This window comes from Elephas maximus, chromosome 12, assembly GCF_024166365.1.
Source record: "Elephas maximus indicus isolate mEleMax1 chromosome 12, mEleMax1 primary haplotype, whole genome shotgun sequence".
Classification (NCBI taxonomy): domain Eukaryota; kingdom Metazoa; phylum Chordata; class Mammalia; order Proboscidea; family Elephantidae; genus Elephas; species Elephas maximus.
The window spans coordinates 84,780,083-84,803,888 of NC_064830.1; the positions used below are offsets into that span (position 1 = coordinate 84,780,083).

Below are 23,806 nucleotides of genomic sequence, written 5' to 3' on the forward strand. Positions count from 1 at the left end.
GTCTGTTCTAACCACTTCCACCCCACCCCTAATCAGCATAACTGCCACTTGGATTTTCAGATAATCCAGCAAGACTACACTCCATTAGTTCTTGCTAAACTGGACCAAAAATCCAGATTGAGTCGCCCGTTTTCGGTGACTTCAGCACCCAGAATGGACTTTTATCAGTTCCATCATCTGAGATGAGTTTCACTGTCCAGGCTCATTGATATTTAACTGCAGTCTCGACTGATCCTTTAACTGGGCCCGCTCCTTTGACAATTTCCTGGAGTTAGTCATCACTTGTGACCATTCCCTTCTGACATTTTAAATTTCAATTTTCCATCCACAGCCTGGTCCAGCTTCATACTGTGTTGACCTTACTTTGGCCTCTGGTGTTTCTACTCATACTGTCTCCCTTCCCTAGATGGCCACTACCCCATCATTTCAACCATGTGCTAACACCCCCAAGTCTGCTCCCCCTTATGCATCTTTCTGCACCTAAACAATTGACCCCTAAACCTCGATTAGGGTGCTGACCACTAAAAGAAAATACAGACTTGAAAGAAAATTGAAGAAGTGACCTTTGCCAGGCACTATGCCAAGTAGTTTGTACATTATGTAATCCTGAAACATCCCAGTGACTCTTGATATCTTGGAAACCTTGGTGGCGTAGTGGTTAAGTGCTACAGCTGCTAACCAAAGGGTCGGCAGTTCCAATCCACCAGGCACTGCTTGGAAACTATGGGCCAGTTCTACTCTGTCCTGCAGGGTCGCTATGAGTCAGAATTGACTTGACAGCACTGGGCTTTTTGGGTTCTTGATCTCTCATGCCACTTTGAGCAGGAAACTCCACTGCCTGTGAAGGGTCCATCCAACCTTGAATACTCAAGCTAGTGCCTAACTAACTCGACCTGCCACATGGAGGTGTCAGGCAGCATGTAAGACCCTTAACCACATCTCGAATCTGACTTTTGCACTGGGCTGTTGGATACGGCTGAAATTTCCCTTCTCCTTTGCCTGCCTGGCAGTTTCCTGCTCATTGTTGGCGGGTTAACTTTGCTTTCGATTTATTCCCTCACAGCACCTGCCTGCCCACCCGCGCCCCACCCCCATACACGCTCGAGGTGCGAAAGCATCACTGACATGCTGTAGTTAACACTTTGTAACTTGTATTTCTGTGGACTGTGTTCGGCTGACTCCCTCAATGGACTGTGTGTGAGCTCAAGAGGAGTGGGTCTGGTTTATCTATTTCAAAAGTTAAACTATGCCTTCCACGTAGTAGGTAATAAGTGTTTGAATTAATATGATAAAGTAACCTTTTAAAATAGCTTCGTGGTTAAGTTTTACCAAGCAAACATTCTCACCTACACAGTGGTCAAAAGGAGTAGTAGTGCAGAGGCCAGTAAAAGCAAACTTCATGGACAACAGTAGTAAGACATTTTTTTTTACGGGAAGAAAATGTGTTTTAGCTACTATGGGTTTGAGAGATAGTATCCTTCCAATAACTAGCTGCTTCAGTATGCCAAGAATATTCCAAATTGTTACAATCGTACTTAAAAATAACTCCTTTGCTAGTCTCCCATGCCAATTGAAGGAAGCAAAACCTCCTCCAAAATGTTTAAGCCAGGGATTTCAGAGTAGAAAGCTAGTTAATGGCTTACTCGTCCTGGTTTGTGCTAAGTACCGCTATCTATGTCTTGTCCACTTTTTCCTGTCTTTAGCCCCTTTAATGTATGCTGTTTTTATTGTGTAGAACCCTATAGAACAAAACCTCTGATGGGAACATGCCCTTCGCTGAGCCCTTTTATACGACTGCCCATTAAGCTAGCTTCAGCAGACCTTTTAACACACACACACAAATATGTGTGTGTGTATGTATATTTACATACATATATACACATGTACATACATATATATATGGAGTCCTGGTGGTGCAGTGGTTAAGAGCTCAGCTGCTAAGCTAAAGGTCAGCGGTTGGAATCCACCAGTCACTCCTTGGAAACCCTGTGGGGCAGTTCTACTGTGTCTTATAGGGCTGCTATGAGCTGGAATCAACGGCAACAAATTTGGTTGTGCACATATATAGATATATAGCTGTATATATGCTGCTTTTTCTTTTTATATATTATAAACAGCCCATTAACATTATTTTGCTTTTACAAACATTAATTTTCAGAGTTGGAAATGACTGTGAAAGAGTAGAAGTAAGCCACTTAAATTCTTAATGACAGGTAAAGCAGAGTTGCTATATGTCCATAAAAAGTTGACATGCTAATATGAAAACAAGGCTAACAGGAATAGTCACAGATTTCAAGTGACTTCTTTCAGTAATGTAATCTAAAGTATTAATAGTTTATCTTGATATAAACCTTTGCGATTATAAGCCTTTGAGATTAGGTTCATGTTCGAAGGATTTTTTTTTTTAAATGTGTGGCTAGAAAAAAATGTGGCTACTTTTTTTAAGCACTTGCCTTTTATTAAACTTAATGGAAAATGAATAGTGATCGCATATTAAAGCTAACACCAGCCTGACTCTTGCTTTTCCACTTTGAAATGTTGCTGTTTAGTAATTTCTTACGAAGTTGACTTGACCAGTATGAAACTTTTTCAGTTTAGTTTGCTATTTTTCAAGTCTTTAGTGATGAAAGATAGTAATCAAGAAGGGAAATCCATTTAGATTTCAAAAGAAAATCTTCTGTGGAAATATTGGCACCTTAATGAATTTTTAACAAGTGTCTAAATGTTTTAACCTATGCTTGAAATGTCATATAAATGAAGCTGGTGGACTTCTTTTTCATGTCCTAAAAATTAAAATTAATAAAGACATATGATAATGTAGGGGAAATATATATCCATTTTAGAAATGAGGGAAGGAGATGGGAAGGTCAGATATAGCCAGAAATGTGAAATTTCTGCCACAGGATACACATTTTAAAAATTTAAAAAGAAGAACAACTCTCTTTCTTGAAAAAGTAGACTGACTCTTGGGAAGTAAAAGTAGGAGACCCTGGGCATTATGAACGTGTCATAATCTGTAGGGACAAAGGTGGGTCCTGGAACAAATGAGGAACATTCTCGTTCTCTCTGAAGTTACTTTAGCCTCTGCGAATCGTGTGACGGAAACTGCAGAGAGGAAACTTGAAATACAGGCTTCAGCACTGATGGGGCTAGGGGAAGATTCTAACCAAAATGGCTTTGATATAGCTGGTCTCATTTCCAGGAAGGAGGCCAGGTGACAGGCCTCATTCCTCTGGATATTACGGGGGGGAGGGGGGAGGACAAAAAACACTCAAAATAGACAATTTTCAAAGCAGTCTGGTATTGGTGCTAGAAGAGGCAAACACATCAGTGGAAATGAGTACAACTCCAGGAATTGGCCCAAATAGAAAAGTATTTGTAACAGTTTTAACAAATGTGAAAAGGGTAGTTTTTCCAAGAAATAGCTTTGAAAGAACAGGATAAAAATTTAGAGAAAAAAAAAATTTTTACATCTTATTCTAAAATTTCAGATGGATTGAATATTTTTTGTTGAAAATTAATTTTATTACATAATTTAAGTGTTGGGCTTTTTTTTTTTTTTTTAAATCAGCCTTCTAGGATCACTTTCTCTTTAATAGGTTAGATCTTTATTTTTTCAAACTGGCCAGTCAATTGGAAACCCAGGATCTCCTCCAATATTCTCCTGATGATTTTTGTGCAATGTTTTCTTTTGGTTGGCTCCTTTTTGATTTCCTGATGTCTATTCCTGGTGCTGACTCTTCCAATCTTGACTTCTCGCTCTAGTATGATCTCTACATAATTTTAATGACATTTCTCCCTGATTTTTCCAGAACGTCCTCATTTGACTATGCACAACATCATCCCTTCTTTCCTGTCCTACACCACGGGCTCTTCACCTTCCAAGTTATTTTACTGAACCAAATAGCAATTCTGAGATGAATTATGCCATTAGAGGGCAGAAGAAGCTGCAGTTAGTTCTTTAAAATAGCAACTCTTTTCTTCTCTCTACTTGTTTTTAATTATAAACTCAACGATAACAGATATACAAATGGTCAACAAACATTGTAAAAAGTTAAACATCACTGGTAATAGAACCAAAATGCCAGTAAAACATAAGATTTCATTGCCTTCAGGTGTTTAGAGTTTTCTGTAGGTCCCAAACCAACCTGATGCTCCTTCCTCCCACCATCTTGACATTCCCACCAGGATATGCCTATGGTGGTTAATTTTTTCATGAAGTTTGCCCGGATCGTGATACATATACTCGATTTACAGGTTTTCTTTTTAAATTTTTTGTTTGTTTTTATTCAAGCAACCAATTTCAATTCTTTGCTAGTTGTTTATAAAACAACAAAAAACTTGATCTATAAATAATATACTTTGGTAGTTAATTTCATGTGTCAAAATGGCTAGGCGGTGGTTCTTGGTGGTTTGGCAGATACTGGACTGGTTGCTGTCCCATAATGTAATAGCCTTCCATTTATGTGACCTGATGTAATCAACCCATCAGTTGAGAGGGGAGTTTCTTTGGGGATGTGGTCTGTCTCCACAATACAAATGGATTTTCTGGCAGTGTTAGTTCTCTTCTTGACCTGGCACTCTCCTCATCACCTGACCTCCAGTTTCTGGGACATAAACCTGTGGAAATCTCTGGCCTGCCACCTGCCCTGCAGATTTTGGATCTGACAGCCCCCGAAATCCTATGAGCCAACTGAGGCCCCTAGCCTGCCACCTGACCTAAAGATTTAGGACTTGCCAGCCCCTACATCCGTGTGAGCCATTTCTTTGAGGTAAATCTATCTATCTATATATCTCCTGGTTTTGCTCCTGTAGAAAACCCAACTAGAACACATACTCGTGTTATTTCTTGATTTTTCAATTTGAGGTACTAGTTACTACTGACTTTCTACAATGAAGACAAATGAGGGCCCCCAGCCTCTCCCCACCCCCCACCCCCACCCCGACACGTATCTACCCTCTCCCATCTTCCAAATAAAAGCTTTACCATTGGGTTAAATTAAAACGTGTTCCAAAAACCTTTTGGTTCCCAGCTGAGCACTTAACCACTGCACCACCAGGGCTTCTTAAAATGATGTACAGATTCAGTGCAATCGCTATCAAAACCCAATGAAGTTTTTCACAGAACTAGAAAAACCCATCCTAAAATTCATATGGAATTTCAAGGGTCCCTGAATAGCCAAAAGAATATTTAAAAAGAACATGTTACCGGATTCACACCTCCTGCTTTCAAAACTTACCATAAAACTACAGTAATCAAAACAGTGCAAAGCTGCCGTAATGATAGACATAGATCAACGGGGCAGACAAAAGTTTGGCAGTTTAAACCTATCAGCCACTCCGCAGTAGAAAGATGTGACAGTCTGCTTCCGTGAAGATTACAGCCTTAAAACCCTATGGGGCAGTTCTACTCTGTCCTATAGGGTCACTCTGAGTCGGAATAGACTCGATGGCAACGGGTTTGATTTTTGGTTTTATGTAGTCCTCCATACTATCAGAAACAGAATCTTCCAATTTACTTCTTAACCACTATCATCAGACTTCCACAACTTCAAATTCCATGGAAACCGTTCTTCCAAAGCCCCTGATGAGCAGGAGGCAACTGCCAAATTCCATGGATACCATTTCAATTAGGATACGTGTTCAACCACAAGCAATAAAATACCTGACTAAAAGTGGCTTACCATATTTTTATGCAAATAATACGCACCTTCTACATTTGTTCGCCAACCACACCCTCCCCCCACCAAGGTATTTTCATAAGTGCAGCTATGTTAATTCTTTTTACATGTTGCTGTAAAAAAACGAACATAATGTGCTTATGAAAATACCTTGTGGGGGGAGGGCACAGTTGGCAAACAAACATAGAAAACCTGCGTTATTTGCGTGGAAATGTGGTACACCATAACCAAAAACAAATCAGTTGCTGCCAAGTCAATTGCAACTCACGGCAACCCCATGAGTGTCAGCATAGAACTGTGCTGCATAGGGTTTTCATGGCTGTAACCTTTTGGAACCAGATCCCCAGGCCTTTCTTTTGAGGCACATCTGGGTGGGTTTGAACCCCCAGCCTTTCAGTTAGTAGTCAAGCACTTAACCATTTGCACCACCCAGGGACTCCAAGGCTTAAACCATAAAGACACATTTTTTTTCTAAGAAGTTCTAGGGTCAGTTAGGTAACTCAGTTCCATCAAGGACCTATGTTTCTTCTGCAAGCTGGCATCCTCAGTACACCAATGATGTTTTTCACCTCATATCACATGATGGTTGCCTCCCATGACCACATCAAAGTAGGAAAAAGGTGGCAATTAAGAAAAGAACCTTTTTCTCATAGGCCTCTCTCTTTCCAGAGGCTCCAAGCAGACAATCCTTTCACTCTTCTTGCAAGAACTGTGGCATGCCCACCCCCGAAACAATCCCTGGTATAGTAGAATAGAGCCACCTCTGGGGCTGAAAACATTGCTGTTGGAACAATTATGGGGTTCTGTTAGCAAGGAATATGAGTTATTGAAATTCTTAAGACCTCTGTCCTGAGGTGCATGTTGTCCAGGGGAGGCAACAAAAACACAAACAGATATACAGGGATGGATTACCCAATAAACAAGGTAAGCACACGATTAATTGTGCTTACTTACTAACCTGTTTATGCATGCCATTTCACTCCTTTTTTTTTTTTTTTTTTGATGACTGAACACTAACGATCAAAGACCAGATGAGTTGTGAAATGACATCAAGGACATCATCACAAGTTATGGATAACACTGCAAAGAATGGGCATTCCAGAACACTTAATTGTGCTCATGAAGAACCTGTACTTAAACCAAGAGGCAGTCATTCAAACAGAACAAGGGGATATTGAGTGGTTTAAAGTCAAGAAATGTGTGTGTCAGGGTTGTATCCTTTCACCGTACTTATTCAATCCGTACGCTGAGCAAATAATCTGAGAAGCCAAACTACATGAAAAAGAATGTGGCATCAGGATTGGAGGAAGACTCATTAACAACCTGCGTTATGCAGATGACACAACCTTGCTTGCTGAAAATGACGAAGACCTGAAGCACTTACTGATGAAGATCAAAGACTACAGCCTTCAGTATGGATTACACCTCAACATCGAAAACAAAAATCCTCAAAACTTGACAAATAAGCAACATCATGATGAACAGATAAAATTGTTTAGAACTTCATTTTACTTGGATTCACAGTCAACACCCATGGAGGCAGCAGTCAAGAAATCAAACAATGCATTGCATTGGGCAAATCTGCTGCAAAAGACTTCTTTAAAGTGTTAAAAAACAAAGATGTCACTTTAATAACTAAGGTATGCCTGACCCAAGCCATGGTACTTTTAGTCACCTCCTATGCATGTGAATACTAGACAATGAATAAGGAAGACCAAAGAAGAATTGATGCCTTTGAATTACGGTGTTGGTGAAGAATATTGAATATACCATGAACTGCCAAAGGAACAAACAAATCTGTCTTGGAGGAAGTACAGCCGGAATGCTCCTTAGAAGCAAGGATGGCAAGACTTCACCCTACATACTTTGGACATGTTATCAGGAGGGACCATTTCCTGGAGAAGGACATCATGCTTGGTAAAGTGGAGGGTCAGCATAAGAGAGGAAGACCCTCGATGAGGTGGATTGACACAGTGGCTACAATAGTGAGCTGGAGTATAGCAAGGATTGTGAGGATGGCACAGGACCTGGCAGTGTTTCGTTCTGTTATACATATGGTAGGTACCTATGGGTTGGAACTGACTCGACGGCACCTAACACTAATAACGCTAATCTGTACTGCACAATTTCAGTGGGTGTACTACAGACTAGTAAGTAAGCACAACTAAGCCTATGCATACCTTGCCTACTGGGTGATCAGTCCCTGGGTGAAACCCATGTGAAATTGTGCACTGCAGATTAGTTAAGTGAACACAACTAAGCCCGTGCGTACTTTGTTTACTGCACTTACTGGTTAATCTGCCCTGCTGAGATATAGCAATTGCAAATTTCACAGCCACACAAACTCAGGTGTGCAAAAATGGAAATCGTCTTTGTCTATACCCAAACCCAATTTCTACCCTAAGACCCCATTCTGTCTCACATAGAAAACTAATCTGTCATATCCATGTAAACTCAGTCATGGGTACTAATTAGTACTCAAGCACTAATCAACTATGTCTGCTACAGACACCTTCTCTGCCCTTATTGTCGAAGACTGTAGAAAGCCAATCTGATTTGGAACAGGGCTTTTCACTGCTGCCCATCTGCTCCCAAAGCACCTTCCTCCTTTGATCAAACAGGCCTTGAAGCTGCAAAATGACAGTAAATCTCACTACCTCTCTCTAAGGAAAGTGGGTCCATGCAATTTGCTTGTTTGTTGATTCAAGTGAGCATCAGGGCTTAGTATCAACCCTAGGGAGGAGGAGGGTAATGAGGGGAAGATCTTTCATTTGACTTTTTAAAATCTGAGGCACAGAAGAATGTCCCAGGTGACTGAGTTTAGATGAAAGCAACTAGATTAAGTTTCCTATATTGGGCAGAGGAAACCCTGGTGGTGTAGTGGTTCAGTGCTACAGCTGCTAACCAAAGGGTTGGCAGTTCAAATCGACCAGGTGCTCCTTAGAAACCCTATGGGGCAGTTCTACTCTGTCCTATAGGGTCGCTATGAGTTTGGAATCGACTTGATGGCAATGGGTTTGGTTTGGTTTTGGTATACTGGAAGAACAGGGTGGGGAGGGAGGGCTAGGGAAGTGAAGTTCAAGTGCGGAAAAACAGAGGATTTACATTTTTGCATACCCAAGACTGTGTGACTTTGATATTTGCATCTGCTACGTTTGTTTGTGTGTTTTCGGCTGCCTCTAAGAGGCAGCAGGTACCTCAAGGCCAGAAATCTTGTCTTCTGCATTTCTGTAATACCTCGTCCCTCCCTGTCTCTTCCTTCTTGGTGCCTAGCACAAGACCTGGGACGTAGTAGCTACTACTCCACAAAAGTGTCTGTTCATTTTTCATTATTTTGGTGGATGAATAAATGCGCAAAGGAGGTTACACAATGGGAGGAAGCAAGGCCAACAGATTTTTAAACTGTATCCTGATTTAGGAGAAAAACATAGAAATGCGTGCAGAGGTACACGCACACACGAAGAGGAAGAGAGAGATCTCTGCAGACAGAGCAAAGCTACCTTCCCTTAAGTAAGGAGACAGCCTAATCAGAGAGCCAGAGGGGCCCCACCTGACTGCTGCTGCAGCTGGGGGAAAAAAGGGGGGGCGGGACTAGAAGGTTCAGCTGGAGCAGTCTCCCCTTCTCTTGCCGTTCCCCACCTCCACCCGGCTGCCCTGTGAGCCTGAAAGCTGTGGGGAGGGGAGGCAGCCAAGCTTTCCAGAACGAGGCAGGATGGTGTGAGCTCAAACGCCCAGCAATTGCTGGAGCAACGGTGGCGACACTTGAGTTATTCACAAAGGCTGGGATTCAAATGAGGCTGGCGTTGCTCCAAGTCGCAGTAGCTTAGGAGGAGAAAGGCGGATTAAGTATTCATCAAGATTTTAGCGTCGCATGGGCTCCGAGGGGTCTCCGTCTGCATCTTTCACTCGATCGTGGATTTTTGGGGAGGAGGGGGCTCCCCCAGAAGCACTTTGTCCGTCAGTCCGGGAGCCGGCGGTGGGGGTGGGAGCTGGAGTTAGGCCGATTTTTTTCTCGTCACATGATGGGGGACCTGTATCATGTGATGACTCCGGTGATGTTGGAGGCAGCATGTGACTCCCAGGGCTACGTGGGCTCAAAAACAATTTAAATACAAAAACATAAGCAGGTTCCCCTCCTCTCCTTTGCCTTTTGGTCTGGCTCTCCCTACCTTCGGGTTGGTGCCTGACTAGATGGAAATCCCGTCGCCTGGCAGCCACTAACCTGTGAACGCCGGGTACCTGGGAAGCAGGCCCCACTGCGGGGGCTCCAGGAGCCCGGCCCCGTCCTTGGCCGCCCACTGACTCCCAGCCTGGTAAGTTACTGAGCACTTTGAGCAATTACGTGTGGAGCTGACCTCGACCGCCTCATTAGCATGCTCAGGGCGCCCTTGTTGGGCACGTTGGGAGCCAAGTGCCGGCTCAGGGGAGCTGCAGCTCTCCGGCCTGGCGAGCAGACGCAGCTGTCCTGGGGGCACAGCTGTGCTGGCTACGCTGGGTGGAGGGAGCTTCGCCTCCCCTCCCCAGCCAGTCTCTCCTCCATCCTCTGTCCCCTCAGTGTCCCTTCTCAGAGTCTCTCTCCTCTCAGCCTCTCTTACCTCTCTCCTCCCTCTCCACTCTCCTCTTGTTTTTTAGTCTCCCGTGCTTTCTGTCTGTGGATACCTATAGCTTATGATCTTCCTGTCCAGAGCCTGAAAGATCAGCTTCTAAGGACTTGGTGGTTGGAAATGTACTAATTGTCCCTTCTAGGGAGCCCTGGTGGCTCAGTGGTTAAGGGCTCGGCTGCTAACCAAAAGGTCAGCAATTTGAACCTAGCAGGCACTCCTTGGAAACCCTATGGGGCAGTTCTACTCTGTCCTGTAGGGTCGCTGTGGGTCAGAATTGATTCAATGGTGATTGGCACGGGTCCCTTCTACGTTTTGGTTTTTCCACTAAGACCACGTAGATTGCCCAGTTCCTGATATGTCTGTGGTGAGGGTGATTGATATATTTCTTGGGGTCATCACAACTGTTCCTTAGCTGGATGTCTGTTGGCCTGAGGTCCCAGCTCCACTGGGGCACCAGTGAGTGAAGGGGGGGCAGTGACAGCAGTTGGGAAATGGTGCTTCCTGACCCCCCACTCCCCTATGTCTGACTTTGTGTGGGAGAAAGTCAAAACCCAGTGCTCAGTGGTTAGGGCTCACTCAGGTGTCATGGGGCATCTTGCAGAGCTGGCTCAGAGTTTGAGGCCACACCTCTGCAGAATAAGGCAGAGCGTTGGCTGGAAAACTGGCCATGGGAAAGCTGAATGTAAATGGAGTCACAGTAGTGTCTATAGCCACCAAGGAAGGAGAGACTGGTGATATCAGAAGCTGCTGGTTGACCATTATGTTGGCATGCTGACATCTATTCGGCAGGAAATAGGTAACAATTATTGAGCAAAATCTGCCCAACAACACAATGAATAGGTGCTATTATTGTACCCTTTTTAGAGGTGGGGAAACTGAGACACAGAGACATTATGTCACTTGCTTAAGGTCACTCAGCTAGTAAATGGCAGAGCTAGGATTTGAACCCAGAGAGTTTTTCTCCAGAGCCTGCACAGTTAACCACTGTGGTAAACTGCCTCACAAGATAGCTATCCAACAGTTACTAAGTAACAGGTACTGTGCAAGGTTTGGGGTCATATTTGTAAATAAATCAGAGACACCCCCACTCCCATGGAGTTTGCAATTTTAGCGAAGGTAGCTATTAAACAAATCATCACACAAGATGATATGTTATTTCAAGTTGGGGTACTTTCTATGACAGGAAATAATAAGGTATTATGAGAATATAGGAGCACTGGTGGCGTAGTGGTTAAGAGCTACAGCTGCTAACAAAAAGGTCGAGAGTTCGAATCCACTAGGTGCTCCTTGGAAACCCTATGAGGCAGTTCTACTCTGTCCTGTAGGATCGCTATGAGTCAGATCGACTCGACGGCAACGGGTTTTTTTTTTTTTTTAATAAGGATATAAGAAGCCCTGATGGTGCAGTGGTTAAGTGCTCGGCTACTAACCAAAAGGTCGGTGGTTTGAACCCACCAGCCACACTGCGGGAGACAGATGTGGCAATCTGCTTCTGTAAAGATTACAGCCTTAGAAACTCTATGAGGCCATTCTACTCTGTCTTAGTGTCGCTATGAGTTGGAATCCAGTCGATGGCAATGGGTTTTTGCTTTAAATATATGACTTGGAATCAATTTGATGGCAGTGTTTTTGTTTTTGTTTTAAATGGGTGGGTGAATATGTAACAGGGTACATACATTAGTGAGGAAGGAGGAAGCATTGGTCAAAACAGGCCTCTGATCATGTAATTTAAGTTGGGACCTGAGATAGAAGCAGGAGCCAACCAGATGAAGAGTCAGGAAGAGCATTCCAGACAGAGGGACTAGCATGTGTGAAGTCCTTGAGGTGAGAAGGGGCCAGGGCCACTTGAGGAGGAGCAAGAATCCTCGTGTCTGAGCACGGAGCGTGAGTGGGACCACACTAGGAGAGGAAACTATCCAGATATGCGGGGGCCCTGAAGGCCATCGTAAGTGATTTTTATTTCATCTCACCATCAGTGAGCAACCATTTAAATACTTTAAGTGGGAAAGCTGCATGATTTGGTTTGCTATGGAAAGACCACTTCCTCAAGTGGTGTATCTGTTAGTTTTGCTGTATGACAGACCACTCCAAAACTTAGTGGTTTAAAACAACGATCATTTATAGCTCATTGTTCTGCGACTTGGCAATTTCAGCTGGAATCATCTGGGCAGTACATCTGTTCTTGCCTGGGTTCACTCATGTGGCTAGTCAGTTAGCAGGTTGGCTGGGGGCTGGTTGATCTTAGATGGCCTCATTCACTTGTCTGCTGATAAGCAGGGGCATTGAAATGATGTGTCTCCATGTGTTTCCATATCTAGCAGGCTAGCGTAGCCTTCTGCTCATATATGACAGCTGAGATCCAAAGGCACCTGAGAGGGGAAGCCCCAATGCCCAAGCACTTTTCAAGCATCTACTTGCATCATGTTTGCTAGTGCCCCATTGATCTAAACGAGTTAAATTAGCAAGCCCAGATTTAAGGGATAGGAATATATACCTCTCCATGAGAGGAGCTACAAAATATTATGTTCATTTTTTTTCCAGCCCACTGCATGAATTCAGAAGGAATGCCATCTCCCTCTAATTTTGGGAGGAACTTAAAGCTAATAGTTTGCTAAGGCTGGAGATGAGCTTGTCCATTGCTGCCAAGTCAATTCCAATGCATAGCGACCCTATAGGACAGAATAGAACTGCCCCACAGGGTTCCAAGGCTGTAATCACATCTTTCTCCCATAGAGTGACTGGCTTGTGGGTTAGAACCACTGACCTTTTGGTTAGCAATCAAGGGCTTTAACCACTGCACCACCAGGACTCCTGGAGATGAACTTAGACCTTATCATATATCACGCTTTGTTTTCTGCTTAGACAAGCAGAAATCTGAGCATCTATTTTGGGCATGGATCAGGAGGGGGTCTAGGGTGAGGTGAATGTGGTGTAGTAAGATCTCCCTCCCTTCTCACAGAGTTATCTGGAAATGATTCAGAGTCCAGGAAGACTTTTGAGATTGTTTCTCTAGATCAAAACTTGGGCCATATGGAACTCAGAGCATGCTTTAGTGTTCTAGGTGAGGCAATAACATGTGCAAAGCCCTGAAGCAAGGAAGTATGTGGCTTGTTTGGGAAACGGAAGATAGATGATTTGGTTCAATGTAATTGCAGTGGAGATGGAAAGGGAGTGGGCTGATTAGAAGAATGTTTTAGAGATGGAAACAAGAAGACTTAGAGATGGATTAGATATAGGAGTGAAAGGAAAGGGACGTATTAAAAAAGACCCCCAAGTTGGTGATACCATTTGCTAAGGTGCAAAGACTGGGAGAGGACCAGAGTATTTTTTGAGGGCAAAGGGCAGAAAGAAATTAAGTGTTCTATGCTGAACTCATTGTATTTGAGTTCCATGTGAGACATCCAAGAAGATATACAATAATAGGCAGTGGGATAAGCTCAAAGAGGCTTATACTTGACGTGTAAACTTGGAAGACCAGTTGAGATTACCTAGAAAGAGATATAAAAAGAAAAGACAGAGAGGGACCAAACTGGAACCCCAGGTTGCTCCAACATTAGACATACAGGAGGCAGGAGGCACCCTTGAAGGAGATGGAGGAGGAGGGAAATAGAATGAGGTGTCACGAGGTGAGAATAGAGAATAATTCAGGAAGGAGGCAATGATCCAATGTTGCTGAGACCAGGAGTAAAATGAGGGCAGAAAAATAGCTATCTGATTTGGAAACATGGAAGTAGCTGAAAGACTTGACAAGAGTAATTTTGGTGGAATGGTGAGGATGGAAACCAGATTAGAGTGTGCTTAGAAATGGCTTAAAGACAAACTGAAAAGGAGCATAGTGATGAGGTGGTATTTAGGTATAGGTCCGGGCCGGAAACTCTGTCTTCATTTTATTTTATTTCATTATTATTTTTTTAATGGGAGCCTCTAGAGTATGTGAACTATTGCGAGTGGTCAGCTTGAAAGGGGGAAGAGGAAATGGGATCGAAAGTTTGTGCAAATGGATAGGCGATAGGGCACTTATTTTTTACAGAAGAGAGTAATGAGTGGAAAGAGGCAGCAGATACATGTAAACTTGTAGATTTGGTGTTGAGAGAATGAAGAATTTCCTGGTAACTTTTATTTTCTCAGTGAAGTAGAAGGCAAGGTCATTAGCTGAGAGAGAAGGAGATAAGAAAAGAGAAGAGGAGAAGGTATAAAAAGGTCATCTTGGAGAGGGCGAAACAAGCATGCTAGAGAAAAGCAGTAGTGTTGCTAGGCAAAGCTGAGTACCTGTGGAGAACAAAGAGCACGTATTTAAAATTTTGTCATTTTGTCCAGTAACATTCGAGTGCTTGGGTGCAAGCATCTGGAGATGGTAGGGTACAATCAGGTTGAGATTTTGCTGGATAAATGCCATAGAAGCAAGCAGGGCAAGGATATTGGAGGGGCTTACAAAGGAATGATTGTAAAGATGAGCCACAGAATCTAAGCTGGACCAGAAGAGGAATGGAACCTAGAGGGAGTGATGGAGAATGAATAAGTGGTGAGCTCAATGAAACAGAGATTATGATGAGATGAAAGAACTCATTCTTGGAGGTAGTTAGCATCGGCATCACCCGGAACATCAGCAGCTTCAGCATCACCTGAGAGCTTGTTAGAAATGCATCTTCCCAGAGGTAATATGTATTTTGACTTTTGTAATAATCATTGTTCTGCTTTCTTTATGGTTTTTTCACACCTGTGAACCTATCTAAGTAATATATTGTTTAGTTTTTCCAACTTTTTATTTGTATATAAGTAGAATCACTCCATGATATTATTCTATGACTTGCTTATTTTACTCAATATTTTATGTTTGAGATTCAGCCATGTTTATATATGTAGCTACAGTTCACTCATTTTCACCGATGTATGGTAACCCATCATATGAATACGCTACAATTTATTTATCCATTCTGCTCTTGATAGGCATTTTCCACCCTAAGTTTGGGGGTATTATAAATAATGCTACTATGAAAATTATATGTCTTGTTGTGTGCAGGAATTTCTCTAGGTTATATACCTAGAAGTGAAAGTTCTAGATCATAGAGTGTTCATAGTTCAACTTCATAAGGAAATATCAAACTTTTCTTCAAGTTGCTTTTGTTTCTTTCCAATAATTGTGCTTTTTAATTTCTTTTTCTTGCCTCATTATACTAGCTAACGCTTCTAATACAATACGATATAAATGGTGAAAGTAATTATCCTTGTCTTACTCTGATCTCAAAGGGAAAGCTTTCAACATTACACAATTATGTAACACGTTTGTGAAGGGTTTTTTTTTTTTTTTAAGTTTTGCTGTTTTATCAGATTAAGAAAATTTCCTTCTATTTCTCCTTTGCTTTAGAAGGTTTTTTAAAAAAAAAATGTTTTTTGAATTTTATAAAATGAGTTTCTGTGTCTTTTGAGATATTGAAATGATTTTTGTACTTTATTCTTTTAGTATACTGAATTATATTAATTTTCAAATCTCAAACCACAATTATATTCTGGAATAATCCTAATTTAGTCATGATGATATAGTATCTTTTGTATAACTAGATTTTAATGAAATTACAGGTTTATATTACTTACCTAGATTTAAGTTAGTTTATATTTTGTTTATGATTTTTATGTCTGTGTTCATGAGAGAGATATGCCTGCAATTTTCATTTCTTGTAATGTTCTTATCAGATTTTGCTAGTGAGGTTGTGTTGTACTCATACAATGAGTTAGAAAGTATTTCTTTGTTTTATAGTTTTTATAGGAGTTTGTGTAAGATTGTCACTAACTGTTCCTTGAATATTAAGTAGAATTTACTGGTGAAGCCATCTGGGCCTAGAGTTTTCTTCATGGAAAAGTTTTAAATTATGGATTTAATCTCTTTTTTTTTTTTTATGTGTGAGTTTTGGTAAGTTGTGTTTTTTTCTAGACATTTGCCCATTTCATCTAAATTCTAAAATTTATTTTCATATAGTTGCTCATAATATTATCTTTCAATATCCGTTGGATCTCTAGTGATGTCCACTTTATCTGTCCTGGTATTTTTTCTTGATTAGTTTTTACCAGAGATTTATGATTTTTTGTTGTTGTTAGCTTTTTCAAAGAACCAACTCTTGGCTTTGTTGATCCTCTTAGTTGTATGTTGGCTTCCTATTTCATTAATTTCTTAGTTTTATTATTTCCTTTCTTTTAGTTTCTTTGGGTTTAATTTGTCATTCTCTTTAAAAGTTTCTTGATATGGGTGCTTACATAATTGGTTTTTCAGGCTTTCTTCTTTTCTAATAGTGCATGTAAGGCTATAAATTTCTCTCTAAGCTCAGCTTTAGCTGGATACCACAGTTTTGACACACAGTATTTTTATTATCATTCGGTTAAGAGTATTTTATAATATCCTTTAGAAAAAGATTGTTTAGAAATGTGCTTGCTTAATTCCCAAGTACACAGAGGGAGGGTAGTTCTCCTTCTTATTAATTTCTAGCTTAATTTGACTATAGTCAGAGAACATATTCTGTATGATTTCAATTCTTTGACTTTTTTGAGATTTTATTTATGATTCAGCATACGGTCAGATTGGGCAAATTTTCCATGTGTACTTGAAAAGAATGTGTATTCTGCAATTATTAGATATGCTATATAAGTTAGTTGAAATGTGTTAACCATATTATACATGTTTTCTATATCCTTATTCATCTTTTTTGTCTGCTTTTTTTTAATCAGTAACAGAGAGAAGTGTGTTAAAATCTTTAACTATAATCATAGATTTACTTGTCCTTTGAGCACCTTACCCCAAAACCAAACCTACTGCCATCAATTCCGACTCATAGCGGCCCCAAAGGATTTCCAAGGCTGGAAATCTCTGTGGAACCTGGCTGCCACACCTTTCCCCCAAGGAGCCACTGGTGGTTTTGTACCACTGACCTCTTGGTTAGCAGTTGATCACATTAAGCACTGAGTCACCAGGACTCCTTTGGGCACCTTCACCAAAACCAAACCTGTTGCCATCGAGTCAATTCCAACTCATAGGGGCCCTATGGGACAGGGTAGAACTGCCCCATGAGCTTCCCAAGGAGCACCTGGTGGATTCACACTGCCAACCTTTTTGGTTAGTGGCCATAGCTCTCAACCACTTGCCACCAGGGTTTCTTTGGGCACTTTAGGAGTTCTTAAACAGTTATATGCTATGGACCTTATATAGTTTCATGAAACCTGTATGTATCCTTTCTTAGTATAAAGTATATAAATGCATAATTAGAGTACCTAGGATCACAAAGGAAACCAAATTTATTGTAATACATTCATCAAAATATTTTAAAAAACAAATTAGGAATATACTAATATATATACTTCCTTATTCATCTATTAAATTACAAGATCTAGTAGCAGGTCTAATACTACTATAATTTTGAAGTAGTGTGAGTGTAAATGACATTTTTAAATATCTACAACAATTGTAAAGTGATACGAAAATATCTGATTTCTAATGGTGACAAGTCACAGATACTTGACTCCATGCCCAGCTTTATGGATCTGCTGCAAGTTTTGCTCATCTTCTAAGCCTTTCTGCCACATCCTTCACCTGGCGGGGGGGGGGGAGGGTGGGGGGGGAAGTGTGCCAAATGCCTAGCTTACTTCTTTGGGCTTCCTTTCTGTCCCTGATCTTGGCACTACAATTTTTTGCTGCCTTAATACCTCTCTGATGCTTTCAAACAGATGTGTGTGTGTGTGTTTAACATTTTGTTCAGTTTTTCTGTTTCCTCTCAACAGCAAGTTAGTCTGAAAGAATTTAGAACTATGCATTGCTTTTGAAAAATTTTATTCAAGTATAGTTTGCACATAGAAAAGCACACACATTATAAGTACAAAACCATACTTGTGAAACCCAGCACCCATATAAAGAAATAGAATGTTACCAACTTTGTTTTTGAAATTTATATAAATGAAATCATACATATGTACTCCTGTCTTATATGTCTTCACATTGTTTTTTGAAGTAATTTTTAAAGAGTTTTTGAAGATACTGAAGGCAGAGGAGAATCCTACCTAGCAGTACAAAAAAAAAAAAACCTATTATTACATGCAACAACATAGATGAATCTCACAAACATGATATTGAATGAAAGAAGACAGCACAAAGGAGTACATAGTATATTCAGTATGATTTCACTTATATGAAATTTGAGAATAGGCGTAACTAATGTGATGTAATTGAATTCAGAAGAGTGGTTTCTTTTGGGGATACTGACTAGGAGGAGCAAAAGGGAGATTTTTAGGGGTGTTGGTATTGTTTCATATTTTGATCTGGGTGGTTGTTACACAAGGGTATACATTTCTAGCAATTCATGGAATTGAACATTTAAGATTTGCGGGGTTTACCATACGTATGTTAAACTTCAATACAAAAGTTAAGGAAAAAATGTCAAAGGTTAGACATTTTACAGTTGTCCTTTTTTATGAATCTGACTTGACCAATGTTTGATCTGTAGACTATTGGCCTTCATTACTGGTCTGAATATACAAGGCACACAAGATAATCCAATCGGGTGAGGAAAGAAAATAGTGGCACTCCTATTTATATTTATTCCTTACCTTATTCCTTCTAGTTTCCATTTCATGAATGTTTTCTAGTAGGTTGAATGTTACTACAACAATACACATATAAACTATAATGGTTGCTAGGTGCCATTGAGTCAATTTCAACTCGTAGCAACCACGTGTGATAGAGTAGAGCTGCCCCAAAGGATTTTCTTAGCGGTAATCTTTATGGATTACATGTAATCTTTATGGATTTTTTTTTTTAATCTTTATGGAATCAGATCACTAGATCTTTTTTTTTTTTTTCTCATGGGGTCACTGAGATCACTGCTCTAAACCACTGCCCTGCCCTCTATTTTCTCTTTAGAGAGAATATAACTGATTTGTTTATAGCTTTCTTAATTATTACCAGACCTAAAGATACATTCTTGTCATTTTGATAGGGCTGTGTGATTTCTATGCATCTGTAAACATCTCTACTGTCTCTTTTTCCCACTTAATTTTTTTGTGCTGAATAGTTTATCTTTATATATTGTCTTTTCCTCTTATTTGCTGTTCTTGATTTCGTTTCTGCTGAGTCTCTATTTTTTCTTGTATTTTATTTTGATGAGTAAGATTGTCAGTCTCCTTTGTGGTTACCTTAATATCTACCCCTATTTTTCTAAGTTTAAACCTAACTTTTATTTCTTTATATCGCCTTGTCTTCTTCTCCATGTGAAAGATCTATGACTACATTTCTTAGTCCCTCTTTATTGTTTTAATTCTCTACTATCTCTTAAAAAAAAAAAAAAAGCAAAACCCATAGCATTCAAGTCAATTCTGACTCATAGTGACCCTATATGACAGAGTAGAACTGCCCCATAGAGTTTCCAAGGAGAGCCTGGTGTATTTGCACTGCCGACCTTCTGGTTAGCAGATGTAGCTCTTAACAACTATGACACCAGGGTTTCCCTATTATCTCTTAGCGTTAGTGAATTAGAAACTTTACCTATTATTGTGGGGTCGATGCTGTTCTCATTCTCAGAGAATAAACTGGAGAGGGTAAAATAAAGAACATATTCTCTATGCCTCATGAAGTTAGCCAGTTGCTGTTATAGACACAATAAGAATGACAGGCATACCTCCTTCTATTGCTCTTCACCTTTATTGCACTTCGCAGATATCACTTTTTTTTTTTGCAAATTGAAGGTTTGTGAAAACCCTGTGTTGAGCAAGTCTATTGGTGCCATTTTTCCAATAGCATGTGCTCACTTCATGTCTCTGTCACATTTTGGTAATTCTTACAGTATTTCAAACTATTTCATTATTATTATGTCTGTTGTGGTGATCTGTGATCAGTGATCTTTGATGTTACTATTGTAGTTGTTTTGGGGAGCCACAAACCACACCCATATAAGACAGCAAACTTAATGGATAAATGTTGCGTGTGTTCTGCTCCTCCACCGACTGGCCCTACCCCACCTCTCTCCCTCTCTTTGGGCCTCCCTAGTCTCTGAGACACAACAATATTGAAATTGGGCTAATTATTAACCCTACAGTGGCCTCCAAATGTTCAAGTGAAGGAAGAGGCGCACATCTTTCACTTTGAATCAAAAGCTAAAAATGATTAAGCTTAGTGAGGAAGGTGTGTCAAAAGCTGAGATAGGCTGAAAGGTAGGGCACTTGTGCCAAACCATTAGCAAAGTTGTGAATGCAAAGGAAAAGTTCTTGAAGGAAATTTAAAGTATTACTCCAGTGAACACATGAATGGTAAGAAAGTGAAACAGGCTTATTGCCAATATGGAGAAAGTTTTAGTGGTCTGCATAGAGGATCAAACCAGCCACAAAGTTCCCTTAAGCCAAAGCCTAATCCAGAGCAAGGCCCTGTCTTCAATTCTCTGAAGGCTGAGAGAGGTGAGGAAGCTACAGAAGAAACCTTTGAAGCTAGCAGGGGTGGGTTCATGAGGTTTAAGGAAAGAAGCCATCTCCATAACATAAAAGTGCAAGGTGAGGCAGCAAATGCTGATGCAGAAGCTGCAACAAGTTATCCAGAGGATCTAGCTAACATAACTGATGAAGGTACCCATACACTAAACAACAGATTTTCAATGTAGATGAAACAGCCTTATATTGGAATAAGATGCCATCTAGGACTTTCACAGCTAGAGAGGGGAAGTCAGTGCCTGGATTCGAAGCTTCAAAGGATAGGCTGACTAGAGGGGCTTGTCAGGGGCTATTGCAGCTGGTGACTTGAAGGTGAAGCCAATGCTCATTTACCATTCCGAAAACCGTAGGACCCTTAAGAGTTATGCTAAATCTACTCTGTCTGTGCTCTATAAGTGGAACAACAAAGCCTGGGTGACAGCACATCTGTTTACAACATGGTTTACTGAATATTTTAAGCCCACTGTTGAGACCTACTGCTCAGAAAAAAAGATTTCTTTCAAAATATTACAGTTCACTGACAATGCACCTGGTCACCCAAGAGCTCTGATGGAGAGGTACAAAGAGATTAATGTTTTCATGCCTGCTAACACAACATGCACTCTGCAGTCCATGGATCAAGGAGTAATTTTGACTTTCAAGTCTTATAATTTAAGAAATACATTTCATGAATCAGTGAAACATCTCACAAAATGGATGAATCTGGAGGGCATTATGCTGAGTGAAATTAATCAGTCACAGGACAAATATTGTATGAGACCACTATTATAAGAACTCGAGAAAAGGTTTAAACACAGGAGAAAACATTATTTGATGGTTACGAGAGTGGAGAAGGAGGGAAAGGGGAATTCACTAACTAGATAGTAGACAGGAATTATCTTATGTGAAGGGAAAGACAACACACAATACAGAGGAAGTCAGCACAACTGGACTAAACCAAAAGCTAAGAAGCTTCCTGAACACAACCAGTTTGAGGGGCAGAGTTGTAGGGGAGGGGTTCTGGGGACCATAGTTTCAGGAGACATTGAGGTCAATTGGCATAACAAAGTTTATTAAGAAAATGTTCTATATCCCATCACTTTGGTGAGTGGCATCTGGGAAAATCTTGCAGGTGGTCATCTAAGATGCATCAATTTGTCCCAACCCACCTGGAGCAAAGAAGAATGAAGAACACCAAAGACACAAGGAAATATGAACCCAAGAGACAGGAGGGCCACGTAAATCAGAGACTCCATCAGCCTGAGACCAGAACTAGATGGTGCCAGGCTACCACCAATGACCACCCTGACAGGGAACACAACAGAGAGTCCCTGATGGAGTGGGAGAAAAAGTTTGGTGTAGAACTCAAATTCACTTAAAAAGACCAGACTCAGTGGTCTTACTGAGACTAGAGGAACCCCAGAAGACATGGCCCCCCTGCCTCTCTGTTAATCCAGAACCAAAACCATTCCCAAAGCCAACTGTTTGGACAAAGATTAGACTGGACTGTAAAACATAAAATAATATTTGTGAAGAGTGTGTTTTGTAGTTCAAGTAGATACACAAGACTAAATAGGCAGCTCCTGCTTGGAGGTGGGATGAGAAGGCAGAATGGGATAGGAGCTAGTTGAATGGACACAGGAAACACAGGGTAGAAAGGGGGAGTGTGCTGTCACATTATAGGTATTGCAACTAGGGTCACATAACAATATGTATATAAATTTTTGTATGAGAAATTAACTTGAGCTGTAAACTTTCACCTAAAGCACAATAAAAAAAAAAAAGGAAATATATTTCATAAGGCTATGGCTGCCATAGATGGTGATTCCTCTGATGGACCTGGGCAAAGAAAATTAAAAACCTTCTGGAAAGGATTCACCACTCTAGATGCCATTAAGAACATTCATGATTTATGGGAGGAGGTCCAAATATTGACGTTAACAGGAGTTTGGAAGAAGGTGATTCCAACCCTCATGGATAACTTTGAGGGGTTCAAGACTTCAGTGGAGGAAGTAACCGCAGATGTGGTAGATTTTAGCAAGAGAACTAGAATTAGAAGTGGAGCCTGCAAATGTGACTGGATTGCTACAATCTCATGGTAAAACTTTAGTGGATGAGGAACCGCTTCTTATGGATGAGTGAAGAAAGTGGTTTCTTGAGATGGAATCTACTCCTGGTGAAGATGCTGTGAACATTACTGAAATGACTACAAAGGATTTAGAATATTACACAAACTTAGTTGATAAGAGTGGCAGGAGTTGAGAGGATTGACTCCAATTTTGAAAGAAGTTCTACAAATGGTATCAAACAGCTGTTGCATGCTACAGAGAAATTTTTCATGAAAGGAAGAGTCAATCAATGGGGGTAAACTTCATTGTTGTCTTATATTAAGAAATTGCCGCAGCCACTCCAACCTCCAGCAACCACTACTCTGAGCAACCAGCAGCCATCAACATCGTGGCAAGACCCTCCACCAGCAAAAAGATTATGACTCACTGAAGGCTCAGGTGATGGTTAGCATTTTTTAGCAATAAAGCATTTTTTAATTAAGGTATGTACTTTTTTTTTTAGGTGCAATGCTATTGCACACTTAATAGACTACAGTATAGTGTAAACATAACTTTTATATGCGCTGGGAAAGCAAAAAATTCGTGTGACTCACTTTATTGCAGTGGTCTGGAACTGAACCCACAATATCGCTGAGGTATGCCTGTAATTCTATTCTCTGATTGCCTGAGAATAACATTTCAAAGTAAGAAATTGCCTATTCATTCAGGCATAAGTCAATAAGTGGAGCCAACTAATGATAGACCAGGGAACAATCAGATAAAATGTTATAAATTATGTTCTGTCATATTGTAATTCTTAATAACTCAGCTGTCACTCTAGACTCTTTCACATCTTTGTCTGGAGAATAGAAAGAAATAAAATTTAGGCTGATATCACAGACAAGGTGGAAATCCTAAGATGTGGGTGGTAGGGAAGACTTTACAAAGAAGACTCTTGAATTAAGTGCTGCAATGTAAGTGAAGTTCACCAAGGGGAGAAATAAAAGACAAAGTTCCAGTCAGAGGGAATAAGATGGGC

At 40.6% G+C, this 23,806-nt stretch overlaps 1 protein-coding gene across 7 annotated transcripts in view; it reads left to right on the forward strand.

Annotated features, from left to right (window-relative positions):
• The first annotated feature begins 9,606 nt into the window (after positions 1 to 9,606).
• TNRC6A (trinucleotide repeat containing adaptor 6A) overlaps positions 9,607 to 23,806 on the forward strand; it is a 237,836-nt gene continuing 223,636 nt past the window's right edge. For 3 of the 7 annotated variants that reach the window (XM_049903449.1, XM_049903454.1, XM_049903460.1), the window contains exon 1: positions 9,607 to 9,994. The gene's annotated coding sequence lies outside the window, so the exon portion shown is untranslated. The remainder of the gene's footprint in view (positions 9,995 to 23,806) is intronic. The other 4 variants (XM_049903453.1, XM_049903458.1, XM_049903457.1 and 1 more) reach the window with 2 other exon arrangements.